Genomic DNA, 16,260 nt, shown 5'->3' with positions numbered 1-16,260 from the left:
AATATAGTTCGGCATATCACTTTCTTCCAGTTGCTCACTCAAAGCCGGATGGTCTCCCTTTGACAATATAATTCTGCCTATGTCTTACTCAGAAGTGAGTCCCGTGAAGTTCCATGTGGCTTATTTGCAGGCAAGTGGGTACTGCCTTGCAGCCTGAACATCAATTTGAGGCTTCTCCTTTTGCTACACACACAGCGGTCTCATTGCATTGAGAGATCTCAGGGGTCCCAGGAAGGCCATCCATTGTCAGAGGAAGTATGCCTCTAAATACCAGTTGCCTTGAATTTGCACTTAGGTCCTCTTCTTCTTTAAGCGCCATTGAACTCCATGGAATATACAGTGGTGCCTCGCAAGACGAAAAGAATCCGTTCTGTGATTCTCTTCGTCTAGCGGTTTTTTCATCTTGCAAAGCAAGCCCATTGACGGATTAGCGGATTAGCGCTATTAGCGGCTTTTAGCGGCTTATCTGCTGATCGGATCAGCTGATAAGCGGTTTAGAAAAAAGGGGGGAGGGAAAAAAAACCAGCAGGAACTCGCAAGACATTGTCGTCTTGCGAAGCAAGCCCATAGGAAATTCGTTTTGCGAAGCACCTCCAAAACGGAAAACTCTTTCGTCTAGCGAGTTTTCCGTCTTGCGAGGCATTCGTCTTGCGGGGCACCACTGTACTTAATCCTACTCTATTACAGGTACCGTATTTTTCGCTCCATAAGACACACTTTTCCCCTCCTAAAAAGTAAGGGGAAATGTGTGTGCGTCTTATGGAGCGAATGTAGGCGGGAGGCAGGCGGGGAAAGCCTCCAAGAGCCGCACACACACTCCACATGGCTCTTGCGGGCTTTTCCCCAGGAGGGAGAAGGGACTGACGCGGCCAGTCAGTCCCTTCTCCCTCCTCGTAGAAAAGCCCGCAGGAGCCGCGCGCTCCTTAAAGGGAGCGTGGCTCCTGCGGGCTTTTGCGGGAGGTGGGGGAAGGGACAGAGGGCAGCCCTTCAGTCCCTTCCCCCACCTCCTGGAAAAGCCCCCAAGAGGCGCACTCCCTTTCACTAGCCAGGTGGGAAAAGCCTGCAAGCGCCGCTCACACACTCCATGCAGCTCATGAAAGGGAGCGCTGAGCAGAGCGTGGGATGCATACAGGCTCTGCTCAGCGCTCCCTTTAAAGAATATTTTTTTTCTTGCATTTCCCTTCTAAAAACTAGGTGCGTCTAATGGTCAGGTGCGTCTTATGGCGCGAAAAATACGGTATTTGAAAAATTATTTATTTCCGTGACCTCAGAGCATTCTCAGCCTCCTCTTACACCAGTGGACAGTATTTAGAGCAGTCCATGTTAGACCTAAGAGCTCCAGGTTGTCATAGGGTCAGATTGAGGGCAACCTCTTCCAGCTCCTTTCCTACAAAAACAGTAGGTGTGCTCACAGCCTTCCTCAGAGATGTGTTTGTTTTTCAGCTTCTCACGTGGCTCTGTCTTCCACCCGATTTCTTCCTCTTTCTCTGCGGCTTCCAGAGCGGAAAAAAACCCCTCCTTACTTCTGTTCTTCCAGCTCCACCCTTCTGAAGTACAACTGAGCTTCATTCCAAACAGCTGGTGCAGTTGGCAGCCAAGCAACTCTTCTAGCCTCACCCAAAAAAACAAAAAGATAAAAGCAACTTAAAACTGGTCAGCTGTGGGGGAAAGAAACCGGTCCAACGTGTCTGGGGTTTTCATTTTCGTTTGAGGAAAACTGAAACATCAATATGCTTCAAAACTGAAAGCTGAGCAGCTACTGCACTTTTTACAAGATGTGTTGTGGTTGCAATTTCACAAGAAAATGGGGTAATTTGTTTTTCTGACCATTTACAGGTCTTGTCAGGGTGGGGGTGTTTTCACTGGTTTTCCAAGTGATTGCACAACAGTTCTGATTCACATTTACAGCAAAAATAACAGAAACACTACATAGGGAAACTGTTGTGGCGTGGGGTTTGTGATTTCAGCTCTCTTGACATAATATGCTGGAGACAGTTCTCTAGTAACACTTCTTTATTAAAGCAACAAGACTGAAGACTGAGGAGGGGAAAGCTACATTTATAGGGACAGGGGACTAATTAGGAAGGATACATTTGGGAGGGAACAATATCAGGCAATCACAGTCCTGCCTTTTGGAGGGAACCAATAAGACAGAGAATCCAAATACAGCAGCTTAAATGAACCAATAGTAGCTGTACCCTCTGAAACCAAAAGGCAGTTACTTTACCCTAATGCAAATACAGACAATAATAATACAGATATAAAATCCTTTGACTCAATACACAACACCCCTCCCCCCCCTAGTGAGCACAGCAGACGTAATCTCTCAGGTACTGTGGGGTCCTACAACTTCTACTTGATCTCCTGACAACGGGTGTTGCCGGTTCTGGATTGGGTGTTACCTGTGGTAGAGGGGCTGCTATAGGGGTTTCGTCAGGAACAGATGGAGTCCCAGACATCTCAGGGTCCCCTACCTGTACCTCGTCATCATGAGGACTAGCAGACCCTGGTTCATTTGCTGAAGCCCCTGGTGACTGCACCTCTGGGCCATTTCCACTCTGGTCTTGCAGCTCTGCGTCATTAGCCAGGGATGAATTATCTGACTCCTCCCTGCTGAGCGCCCGGCGCCTCAGCTGATCTATATGTCTCTTCCAAACTTTCCCATTTTCCAAGGTCACATAATAGGACACAGGTCCACTAGCCCGGGTGACCACACCAGCCACCCACCGTGAACCTCGTGAATAGTTCCTCACCCAGACCAGATCTTCAGGGGCGAGATACCTGGTTGTGTCAGTCTCAGCCTGGGGGGTTGCTCTTGAATTACGGTTTGGCATTTTATCCGGGTGGACATAATCCAGCACCGTTACCAGTCTTCTACCCAAGAGCAGCTCAGCTGGCGACTTGCCCGTTGCAGTACACGGCGTCGCATGCTGCAAAAATAACATTCGCGCGATGCGAGCTGACCAGTTACCCTCCATTAAGCGCGCAATTGATTCTTTAGCTGTTCTTACCATGTGCTCAGCCTGCCCATTGGAGGATGGGTGAAAGGGCGCGGATGTGACCCCTCTTATGAAGTTATCAGCCAAGAATGCCCTGAATTCTTGGGATACAAAAGCTGCCCCATTATCTGATACAGTGGTCTCAGGTAACCCGTGGGTTGCAAACAGCTGCCTCAACACCTTGATTACGGCAGCTGATGCCATGCTAGGGACCATCGCCACTTCTAACCATTTGGAATATGCATCGACGATAACCAAAAAGACCTTTCCCTGGAATGGCCCAGCAAAATCTAAGTGCAGCCGGCTCCAGGGAGATCTGGACTGCTCCCACCAGTGGACTGGTGCTCTGGCCACTTCTGGCCGCACCTCTTGGCATGCCTTGCATGTTCGTACCCATTGTTCTATGTTCTGGTCCATTCCAGGCCACCACACATAACATCGGGCTAGCGACTTCATCCTGACCATTCCCGGTGTCCCATGTGAAGCGTCTCAAGAACCCTGTTTCTCAGTGGTGCTGGGATGATCACCCTATCTCCCCACAGGAGACACCCCTTATGCATGGACAACTCGTGCTGCCTTGTCGCATAAGGCCTGAATTTGTCTTCATGCGGACCACCTGGCCACCCCCCTCCCCACCCAAGTGAGCACACGGGAGAGAACAGCATCTTTCCTCGTTTTCTCAGCTATATCAGTAGCCGTTACAGGAGCCCCCGGAAGTGTTTCCAGCATCATTATGTGCTCCGCTGGAGCGGGATCCTCATTGCTCTCGCCAGGGAGGGGCAATCGACTCAGCGCATCAGCGTGGCACAACCGTTTTCACGGCACATGGGTCAAGGTGTACTGGAACCCGTTCAGGAATATAGACCAACGCAACATTCTGGGGGAGAGAATTTGTGGCGTTTGTTTGTTCGGGTTGAACAACCCTAACAGTGGTTTGTGGTCCGTTTCAATGGTGAAATGGCGACCGTACACATAATCATGGAACTTTTTGATTCCTGCCACAATTGCAAGCGCCTCTTTGTCAATTTGAGCATAGTTGCGCTCCGTGGGCGACAACGTACGGGAATAGAAAGAGATGGGCTTTTCCGTCCCATTTGGTTCCCTATGACTCAGCACCGCCCCCAGGCGGTATTGAGAGGCATCACATGCCAGGACCAGCGCTTTTGACTCATCATAATGAGCAAGGACGCTCCTGCTACTCAGCATTGCTCGCAAGGAGTCAAAAGCCTTCTGACGCTTAGCGATTTTTTTTTAAAAAAGTTTTTCAGACCTCAAGGGCTAATTCTGTTTCCGATGATAAAAACCCATCTGTTTCCACCTAAAACCTTTTTGGGGATAGTTTGCAACAGTTTGGCACCATTTTTGATTGAATTGCAGAACGTCAGATTTTTGCTGAAATTGTGACCGCGCGGCTTAGCGATTTTTTCAAAAAAAGTTGTTCAGACGTCGAGGGCTAATTCTACTTCCGAGGATAAGAACCCATCTGTTTCCACCAAAAAACATTTCAGGGGATCGTTTGCAACAGCTTGCCAACATTTTTGAGTGAATTGCAGAACGTCAGATTTTTGCTGAAATTGTGACCGCGCGGCTTAGGGGTTTTTTCAAAAAAAGTTGTTCAGACCTCAAGGGCTAATTCTGTTTCCGATGATAAGAAGCCGTCTGTTTCCACCGAAAAAACTTTCTGGGGATCAATTGCAACAGTTTGCCAACATTTTTGAGTTAATTGCAGAATGTCAGATTTTTGCAGAAATTGTGACCGCGCGGCTTAGCGATTTTTTCAAAAAAAGTTGTTCAGACGTCGAGGGCTAATTCTGTTTCTGATGATAAAAACCCATCTGTTTCCACCGATAAACATTTCAGGGGATAGTTTGCAACAGTTTGGCACCATTTTTGAGTGAATTGCAGAACGTCAGATTTTTGCTAAAATTGTGACCGCGCGGCTTAGAGATTTTTTCAAAAAAAGTTGTTCAGACCTCAAGGGCTACCGTATTTTTCGCTCTATAAGACGCACCAGACCACAAGACGCACCTAGTTTTTGGAGGAGGAAAACAAGAAAAAAAATATTCTGAATCTCAGAAGCCAGAACAGCAAGAGGGATCGCTGCGCAGTGAAAGCAGCAATCCCTCTTGCTGCTCTGGCTTCTGGGATAGCTGCGCAGCCTGCATTCGCTCCATAAGCATTCGCTGCATTCGCACACACATTTCCCTTTACTTTTTAGGAGGGAAAAAGTGAGTCTTATAGAGCAAAAAATACGGTAATTCTGTTTCCGATGATAAAAACCCATCTGTTTCCACCGAAAAACATTTCAGGGGATAGTTTGCAACAGTTTGGCACCATTTTTGAGTGAATTGCAGAACGTCAGATTTTTGCTGAAATTGTGACCGCGCGGCTTAGCGATTTTTTCAAAAATTTGTTCAGACGTCGAGGGCTAATTCTGTTTCCGAGGATAAAAACCCATCGGTTTTCACCGAAAAACATTTCAGGGGATCGTTTGCAACAGCTTGCCAACATTTTTGAGTGAATTGCAGAACGTCAGATTTTTGCTGAAATTGTGACCGCGTGGCTTAGGGATTTTTTCAAAAAATGTTCTTCAGACGTCGAGGTCTAATTCTGTTTCCGAGGATAAAAACCCATCTGTTTCCACTGAAAAAACTTTCTGGGGATCATTTACAAAAGTTTGGCACCATTTTTGAGTGAATTGCAGAACGTCAGATTTTTGCTGAAATTGTGACCGCGCGGCTTAGGGATTTTTTCAAAAAAAGTTGTTCAGACGTTGAGGGCTAATTCTGTTTCCGAGAATAAAAACCCATCTGTTTCCACCGAAAAACATTTCAGGGGAGCGTTTGCAACACTTTGCCAACATTTTTGAGTGAATTGCAGAACGTCAGATTTTTGCTGAAATTGTGACCGCGCGGCTTAGTTATTTTTTCAAAAATTTGTTCAGACGTCGAGGGCTAATTCTGTTTCCGAGGATAAAAACCCATCGGTTTTCACCGAAAAACATTTCAGGGGATCGTTTGCAACAGCTTGCCAACATTTTTGAGTGAATTGCAGAACGTCAGATTTTTGCTGAAATTGTGACCGCGTGGCTTAGGGATTTTTTCAAAAAATGTTCTTCAGACGTCGAGTTCTAATTCTGTTTCCGAGGATAAAAACCCATCTGTTTCCACTGAAAAAACTTTCTGGGGATCATTTACAAAAGTTTGGCACCATTTTTGAGTGAATTGCAGAACGTCAGATTTTTGCTGAAATTGTGACCGCGCGGCTTAGGGATTTTTTCAAAAAAAGTTGTTCAGACGTTGAGGGCTAATTCTGTTTCCGATGATAAAAACCCATCTGTTTCCACCTAAAACCTTTTTGGGGATAGTTTGCAACAGTTTGGCACCATTTTTGAGTGAATTGCAGAACGTCAGATTTTTGCTGAAATTGTGACCGCGCGGCTTGGGGATTTTTTCAAAAAAAGTTGTTCAGACGTCGAGGGCAAATACTGTTTCCGAGGATAAAAACCCATCTGTTTCCACCGAAAAACATTTCAGGGGAGCGTTTGCAACACTTTGCCAACATTTTTGAGTGAATTGCAGAACGTCAGATTTTTGCTGAAATTGTAACCGCGCGGCTTAGCGATTTTTTCAAAAAAAGTTGTTCAGACGTCGAGGTCTAATTCTGTTTCCGAGGATAAAAACCCATCTGTTTCCACTGAAAAAACTTTCTGGGGATAGTTTGCAACAGTTTGGCACCATTTTTGAGTGAATTGCAGAACGTCAGATTTTTGCTGAAATTGTGACCGCGCGGCTTAGGGATTTTTTCAAAAAAAGTTGTTCAGACGTTGAGGGCTAATTCTGTTTCCGATGATAAAAACCCATCTGTTTCCACCTAAAACCTTTTTGGGGATAGTTTGCAACAGTTTGGCACCATTTTTGAGTGAATTGCAGAACGTCAGATTTTTGCTGAAATTGTGACCGCGCGGCTTAGCGATTTTTTCAAAAAAAGTTCTTCAGACGTCGAGGGCTAATTCTACTTCCGAGGATAAGAACCCATCTGTTTCCACCAAAAAACATTTCAGGGGATCGTTTGCAACAGCTTGCCAACATTTTTGAGTGAATTGCAGAACGTCAGATTTTTGCTGAAATTGTGACCGCGCGGCTTAGCGATTTTTTCAAAAAAAGTTCTTCAGACGTCGAGGGCTAATTCTACTTCCGAGGATAAGAACCCATCTGTTTCCACCAAAAAACATTTCAGGGGATCGTTTGCAACAGCTTGCCAACATTTTTGAGTGAATTGCAGAACGTCAGATTTTTGCTGAAATTGTGACCGCGCGGCTTAGGGATTTTTTCAAAAAAAGTTTTTCAGACCTCAAAGGCTAATTGTGTTTCCGATGATAAAAACTCATCTGTTTCCACCGAAAAACATTTCAGGGGAGCGTTTGCAACACTTTGTCAACATTTTTGAGTGAATTGCAGAACGTCAGATTTTTGCTGAAATTGTGACCGCGCGGCTTAGTTATTTTTTCAAAAATTTGCTCAGACGTCGAGGGCTAATTCTGTTTCCGATGATAAAAACCCATCGGTTTCCACCGAAAAACATTTCAGGGGATCGTTTGCAACAGCTTGCCAACATTTTTGAGTGAATTGCAGAACGTCAGATTTTTGCTGAAATTGTGACCGCGCGGCTTAGCGATTTTTTCAAAAAAAGTTGTTCAGACGTCGAGGTCTAATTCTGTTTCCGAGGATAAAAACCCATCTGTTTCCACTGAAAAAACTTTCTGGGGATCATTTACAAAAGTTTGGCACCATTTTTGAGTGAATTGCAGAACGTCAGATTTTTGCTGAAATTGTGACCGCGCGGCTTAGGGATTTTTTCAAAAAAAGTTGTTCAGACGTCGAGGGCTAATTCTGTTTCCGAGGATAAAAACCCATCTGTTTCCACCGAAAAACATTTCAGGGGATCGTTTGCAACAGTTTGCGACCATTTTTGAGTGAATTGCAGAATGTTAGATTTTTGCTGAAATTGTGACCGCGCGGCTTAGGGATTTTTTCAAAAAAAGTTTTTCAGACCTCAAAGGCTAATTCTGTTTCCGATGATAAAAACCCATCTGTTTCCACCTAAAACCTTTTTGGGGATAGTTTGCAACAGTTTGGCACCATTTTTGAGTGAATTGCAGAACGTCAGATTTTTGCTGAAATTGTGACCGCGCGGCTTAGGGATTTTTTCAAAAAAAGTTGCTCAGACGTTGAGGGCTAATTCTGTTTCCGAGGATAAAAACCCATCTGTTTCCACCAAAAAACATTTCAGGGGATCGTTTGCAACAGTTTGCGACCATTTTTGAGTGAATTGCAGAATGTTAGATTTTTGCTGAAATTGTGACCGCGCGGCTTAGGGATTTTTTCAAAAAAAGTTTTTCAGACCTCAAAGGCTAATTGTGTTTCCGATGATAAAAACCCATCTGTTTCCACCGAAAAACATTTCAGGGGAGCGTTTGCAACACTTTGTCAACATTTTTGAGTGAATTGCAGAACGTCAGATTTTTGCTGAAATTGTGACCGCGCGGCTTAGTTATTTTTTCAAAAATTTGCTCAGACGTCGAGGGCTAATTCTGTTTCCGATGATAAAAACCCATCTGTTTCCACTGAAAAAACTTTCTGGGGATCATTTGCAAAGGTTTGGCACCATTTTTGAGTGAATTGCAGAACGTCAGATTTTTGCTGAAATTGTGACCGCGCGGCTTAGGGATTTTTTCAAAAAAAGTTGTTCAGACGTCGAGGGCTAATTCTGTTTCCGATGACAAAAACCCATCTGTTTCCACCGAAAAACATTTCAGGGGATCATTTGCAACACTTTGCCACCATTTTGGAGTGAATTGCGGAACGTCAGATTTTTGCTGGAATTGTGAAAAAAGGTTGTTCAGACCTCGAGGGCTCCTTCTGTTTCCGATTATAGAAACCCATCTGTTTCCACCGAAAAACCTTTCAGGGGATAGTTTGCAACAGTTTGGCACCATTTTTGAGAGAATTGAGGAATGTCAGTTTTTTGCTAAAATTGTGACCGCGCGGCTTAGAGATTTTTTCAAAAAATGTTGTTCAGACGTTGAGGGCTAATTCTGTTTCCGATGATAAAAACCCATCTGTTTCCACCGAAAAACCTTTCAGGGGATCATTTGCAACAGTTTGGCACTATTTTTGAGTGAATTGCAGAACGTCAGATTTTTGCTAAAATTGTGGCCCCGCGGGTTAGGGATTTTTTCAAAAAAATTTGTTCAGACGTCGAGGGCAAATTCAGTTTCCGATGATAAAAACCCATGTTTCCACCGAAAAACCTTTCAGGGGATCGTTTGCAACAGTTTGGCACCATTTTTGAGTAAATTGCAGAACGTTAGATGTTTGCTGAAATTGATTGATTGATTTATTGATATTTATTACGGCCATTGGCCCGTCACATGACAGTTTCCCATACCAACATAATGTACTTAAACCTCCAATTTTAAAACCGCCAAAATTTACAAAAAACAGACAAGAACCAAAGCAAAACAAAAACAAAAGACCAACATCATACATTACAATAAATTTGCAACATAAACATCGCCCTCTGCTCATAAATTAATAAAAGACATCAATGGTGATATCACCTAATTACATCCTAAAACATAGATCATGGTTTAAAAGGGTTATCCGAGCCGCACAGGAGTCCGTTTTTCTTCTTTAGGGATAGGACGCTGATCAAGAATCTGGCAACCGTGAGTGATCTTAGGGGGTCTTCATCATTTAATAGATATCTCAGTTTGGCTTCATTCGTATCATCGGCGATTCCCTTTAGATATTGAGCAAGAAACTTGCTCCTGGCCGATGAGTGAAAAGCACAATCAAGAATTATGTGATGCAACGATTCCGGTGCCCCACAATTAGAATCACATAAGAGCGATATCTGCCCATTGGAAAATCTATTTCTCAGCACGTTCGATGGGAAGGTGTTGAATCTTGCCTTTATAAAGGCATAACTATGAGCCGAAGAAGTTAAGGAATTCAAATAATTTGGGAGCCTTAAGAGGGGTAATAAACCAAGGTTTAGAGGTGAGCAGGTACCATTGCCCACGGACATTTTCTGCTGCAAGTCCATCTCCTCTAGTTTACAGGTTACTGTTCTTTTAGCTGGAACTATGTCCTGCTCTAGTAATTTGGATGGGGAGATTCCCATTGCCGTAATTTTCAGCTGTAAATTTTTTACCCATGGGCTCTGGAAATCATCTCTCCACATACATTGTATCAAGTATAAGTTTGGGAGATTGTGCCATAGAGATAACCAGTGACAAAGTATGTGCTTCCACAGGGCATTTTCCAGGGATACAGTATTAAGTTCCATGCGTAACGCTGTATTACTTACACAGTTGGGCAGTTTCAATATCCCTCTTAAAAACTGATTTTGAATAACCTCTAGGTGAGATAGGTTGACAAAAGTCCCCCAAGTTGAGATGGCATAAGCAATTGTCAGGATCACCTTGGCCTTGAACACTTTCAACGCTGATGGGATGTGAAGGGCCCCATCGGTGAAGAAGAATCGCAAGATCGCCAAGGAGATAGCTTTGGCTCTATTTGTAACATAAGCTACATGGGCCTTCCATCTAAGGTTATGTTGTAACCAAACTCCCAAGTAATGGAATCTATAGACTTGTTCGATGACTCTCCCATCAATTCTCCAATTATGGAGTTTCCGGCTCTTTGAGAAAATTAGGATCTTAGATTTTCCATAATTAATTGTAAGGGAATTTGCATTACAATATGATCCAAAAAATTTTAGGGCTCTCCTGAGACCTACTCTAGAAAAAGAAAGGATGACTGCGTCATCCGCATATAGTAACAAAGGGCAGCGATAAAGTGCTAGGTGGGGTGCATGAATCCTTTCTTGAGCCTCTATTAGGAGAGTCCTCATGTCGCTTATGAACAAATTGAACAGGAATGGAGCCAATATACAACCCTGTCGGACACCTCTGTTAATGGGAATTGGATTGGTGAGATCACCCTCCGGGGTGAGTCTCACTCCAGCCGCTGAGTTCTCATGGAGTTTGATTATTAGCCAGAGAAGCCTTCTGTCGATGCCCCAATGGGTGAGTTTTTCCCAGAGGATGATCCTGGGGATACTATCGAATGCTGCCTTTAGGTCAATGAATGCCACACAGAGTTGGTCACCCTTTGGGGTGGAATATTTCCAGGCAAGATGCTGTAAAATTAGAATATGATTAATTGTTGACTGTTTTGGGCGGAATCCAGCTTGTTTGGGCCCAATTAATTTTTTCTCTTCGGCCCATTGGATAAGTCTGTTCAACAGGAGGCGGGCATACAGTTTCCCCACTATTGAGAGCAGACTGATATTTCTGTAATTCCCTGGGTCATCTGGTGAGCCCTTTTTGTGGATTGGAACGATAACAGCGTCCTTCCATACTTCCGGGATCATTCCAGAGTTGTTAACGGCATCGAAGATGGTCGCCAGGACTTTGGCCCACCAGTCCGCATGGTATTTTATAGCTTCTGCCGGGATCAGGTCTGGCCCAGGCGCTTTCCCTGTTTTGAGTTTAACGATCAAGTCATGGATGTCTTCCGGATCGGTGGGGGGCCAGAGGGGAAGCTGTTCTTGAAATTCATCTCTTGTGTTAGCAATACAGTCAGTTGTGGCAAAGTAATTTTTTAAGTAAGATTCCCAAACCGGGGCAGGAATAATAGTTAAAGGGTATCTTTTAGTTCTTTTATTTACCAGGAGCCAAAATTGTCTGGAGTTCCGTGATGATGAGGCTTCTATGATTGCCCGCCATTGATTCACTTGCCATTCCTGTCTAGCTCCCTTTTGAATTTGCTTGTAGGCCAATTTTGCTTGGAAATATTCTTTTGGCAAGACTGTTGCCCCGGAGGCTTTATACTCTTTGTAGATGTTACCAAGAAGTTGTCTAGCCTGTTTACAAGCACTATTGAACCACAATGCACCTATCTTCCTTTGTGTTCGATTTATTTTATGCGTCGGGACAGAGAAAAAAAAGTTAGATCTTCCGACAGATTCGAGAATAGTCTTAGAGTTTGGTCATAATCGTAATAATCCTCGATTAAGCCTGAATATGCTTGTTTTAGCCCTTGTTGGAAATATGCTGAGTATTTTTGGGCCTGTAGTTCAGACCATTTCACACTTTTGATTTGCAATACTGAGTTTGTAATCAGATGTGTTGGGTGCCTGTCTCCATCTGGGGTCCAGTCTGTAGTCATTGTGGCGACCAATGGTAGGTGGTCGCTCAGTTGAATATTTTCAACTTTAAAATGAGAAAATTTGGGGAATATGTCATGAGATACTAACATATAATCCAGGACACTGTTTGCAGAGGAGTTTATGTGTGTAAAATCACCCGGTACGTCTGGCAGGCAGTTCCCGTTTAGAATCACTAAAGTTTAGACGTAGTACCAATTGGTAAAGAAGGGTTCCTGCTTCATTTACCCTTTTGTCTTTGGAAAGTCTTTGAGTATGGAGAGTGAGGTCATTAATGAATTCTGGGGTTATCCACCATTTGGCTTTGATTAAAGACTCCCAGTTTGTTGCAATGCGAGCATTGAAGTCCCCTGCTATAACATTGGGTATATTGGGGTATTTGGAGTGACAAAGAGTGAGATGTTCTTCCAAAATTCCCCATTTATTGTATAAGTCTGCAATGTTGCCTCCAGGAGGAAGATAGACATTTGTTATAACAAGTTCAAAGTTTTTCCCCGTAATCAGGGCTGTAATTGCAAAGGTGGAAGCATTTACAAGCGTGAGTTTTGCCTGTATTTTCAAGGAAATTGCTATAACTAATCCTCCACTAGGCCGGCCTCCTTTAGTAGACGGGCATGCCGGTAATGACGTGACATCAAAACCATTAATATCTACTCTCCCCTCTTCCCATGTTTCCTGCAAGAGAATTACTTGGTGTAAGTTTATTAGTTTTACAAAGTCCGGGTCAGATTTTTTCCCCCTTCCAACCTGCTATGTTCCAGCTTAAAAAGGAGAACGGGGGAAGATTTGACTGAGGTTTGGGTAGTCACAATGGAGAAGGGGGGAATACTGATCTTGGTGGGTTGTCAAATTTAAAGAAGTCAGTAATTTTCCTTTGACTAATAGTAGATGACTTCTCTCCTTTTGACGCAGGTGTGCCTCTTGAGCTGTTTGTAATTATGCTCTGCTCGCCCGATCCTGTAGGGGTAGTGTCCTGGTTTGGTCTAGTCTCCTCTCTGAAATCCCTTGTTTTATCAGAGAGCTTATCACCTAGGGGAGCAGAGATTAAGTCGGTACAAGTTTTAACTATTATTAGATTTTCCTTCCGTGGGTATATCATCTTATTTATATGGCCCAAGGGGTCTTCTGTCCAGTCCGTATCGATAACAGATTGAACTTCTAAATCATCAGCTAGAGATTCTCCGTCCGATAATGATGACTCCAGGTCAGGCATTGAGGAATGTGTCGAGATTTTGTTTACATTTTGCTGTTCTTTAGTAGGTATAACCATTCCGGCTGGTGCAGGAAGAGCTGGTTCCAGATTAACTAATAAGGGTGGCAGGACGATTGTCTGTATCGGTGCCTTGGATTTTATAGACCTATTTTGGGGCTGTGGGCTAAATTTGAGAAGGTCCACTGAGCCTTCAATGGCCCTGTTGGTTTGAATTTCTTTGTTTCCTATTTTACTTTTGGCCTGAACCATCTTCTCTCTTAATTTATCTAATTTATTTATTGTTTTTTCTTTTTCTTGTGACTGTAATTCGTCAAATGAATTCATAAGGGCGCTTTCATCATTGGATATTCTGGAACTACCCAAGTTCGTTCCTGGTTGTGGACTGCAGGCGATCTCCTCCGTTCTCTGTGGGGAAAGCAGCATCTCTTTGTCTGGCGATTTTGTAGTGCTTGTTTCTGAATCTAATATCTCTGTTTCTTTTTCCACAAGTAGTGGTTTTACTATGCTGTCCGCAAAAACCCTTGTGGGTATGATTTTTGTTTTTATAAATTTCCATTTTTGTCTTATTATTAATAAGGGTAATCTCAGCGAACGGAAGGCTAAAATAACTTTGTAAGGGCCATTTGATTGAGTTAGCGGAAGTAAAGCATGAAGATCAATATGAATTATTCTCAGGATTTTACTTAGGGCAATTTTAGCTCCTTCCAAGCTTGACCAGTCCCATATCTCAGACCTTATCGTTAGGCACACCTTCTTTGGTTGCAATGTTAGATTTTGCTTACACATGAGATTGTTTAGTTTGTATTTTCTCATCCCCTTTGCCCCAGATTTTGGTGGGGCTATCACTGGAGGCCCCTGCTGGTAGTTATTTTTGAGGCAATTTTGGCATCCATATCCATCACTTTTTCAGTTAGCTTGGAAATTGAGCATGTCAGAAAGTCTATCTTTTTAAATATGCAGTCCAGTGTCCTAATGACTAGTTGTAAATGGGAGGACTCATTTCCCAGCTGGTTCTCTTTATCCCGGATCTTTTTCCCATCCACATCGGGCCCACCCTTGATGGGAGTGCTCATTAGATTACAAGTGTGTAAGATGGTATTTTGGGACTTGGGAATGTTATTAGCTACATCCAAGTCACTTAGTGGAAGAAATCTATTGTATGTAGTAACTGCTGCTTGAAAATTTGTCTGGTCTCTTCTTTCTTTAGCTTGTAGCTTGGGGCTAGGGAGAAGCAGTAATTCCTCTGCTTCTCTGAGGCGTTTCCTCTTGCCCATAGCCACAGTAGATATGAGCTAAATAATGTAAATAATACAGGAGAGAAGAAGGGGACTTCCTACCACAGTCAATGATTTAGCTATACAGCTGAGTATTTAACTGCAGGGATTTCTCCACAGTTCGTTGAAGAGCTATAATAAGAGTAAAATTCCGATAGAGATTTACTCCTGTTGAGGGCTCTAGTTAACAGTGTTTCCCAACCTTTTTTGGGCAAAGGCACACTTGTTTCATGAAAAAAATCTCGAGGCACACCACCATGCCAGATGGGGAAAGGTCACTTTTTACTTATGTAAAAAAAAAAAAAAATAGTAACAGCATAGAAGGTAATGGTTAGGCTAGCATCCCTCTTCCAAATATGCTAGGTTTTTATTTGCAGGGACTGTTCTACATGGGAAGGGGAAAGGAAAGTTAATAGAAGGAAAGGCGGGTGGGAGAGAAAGAGAAAGAAAGAGGGAAGGAAGGGGGGAAGAGAAGTGGAAAGGAGGGAGACCGAGGCGGGGGAGAAGCGTCTGGAGAGTTGCTCCGAAGTTTGGGGGGCCGCGGGGGTGGGCGCGCGTTCCAGGAGGCGGTGGCCAGCCCGGGCTGGGAGCCGCGCCGTGGCCCGGGGGAGGAAGGCGGACCGCGGCTCCTAGGATGTGGAAAGGGGACGGCGGCGCAGGGGGAGGAGACCCGCACGGCTAGGGCAGCGCGCAGGGGGAGGGGAGCGGGCTGGAGGCGGGCGAGGGGGGCCGCGATCCCGCGTGCCGCTAACATGGCCTCCTTCCCCGCGGGCCCCGCCAAGCCCCCCCGGCCGGGGAGGGCGGCGCGCCCCCACCGCCGGAGGAGAGCAGAGGCAGGAGGAGGAGGACGAAGGCGCTGCCGAGGAGACGCGCCAACTTCTGCCAACTTCGGCGCCCGCCCCGTCGCCGCAGGCTCCTCCTGGCCGAGAGCCAGAGGACGGCGGCGGAGCAGGAGGAGGAGGATCGGGTTTGGCGACGGCTGCTGCGTCCTCTCCAAGCGCTCAGGCCCTGTCTCCAGGCTACAGCTACAGCAGAGGTGATCCAGTGCCCGCAAGTAATTTTAACCAACGCTTGCCTTCTAGTTCCTTGTGTAGCCGGTGATTCAGTGTCCTTCCAGCAAGGGAGGCAAATTGCTGAGCCACTTATAGGTAAAATGCTAAGGTTTAGGGTTAAGCTTAGGGTTAGGCTAAGGTTTAAATGCCTTAGGTAGCAATTAAAACCGGTAAAAAAATAAATTAATAAAACTGTTAAAAACTGATAAAAAACTGCACTACTAGCATGAAGCTTAGAGCAGGGCTGCCCTTGCCAGCGCCATCTTGGTTCCGAAATTGAATGTTCATGTTGATGAGCTAGAAAGGAGAGAGCATATCCGGCAGTTTCAGAAGATAAAATTTAAATTCTTTGGGGGTTTTTTTAAAGCGGTTTATGTACTTCTTCATCAAACATAGACTGGCCAAGCTAAATGCTGCCCAATCACAAAATTAAGTGCTAAAACTCAGTCTAAGTTTTCTTTTAAATTGTTTAACCACATCAGTTA

The sequence above is a fragment of the Podarcis liolepis genome, assembly GCF_965112155.1.
Source record: "Podarcis liolepis genome assembly, chromosome: 12".
Classification (NCBI taxonomy): Eukaryota; Metazoa; Chordata; class Lepidosauria; order Squamata; family Lacertidae; genus Podarcis; species Podarcis liolepis.
Note: the sequence above shows the minus strand (reverse complement) of the source record.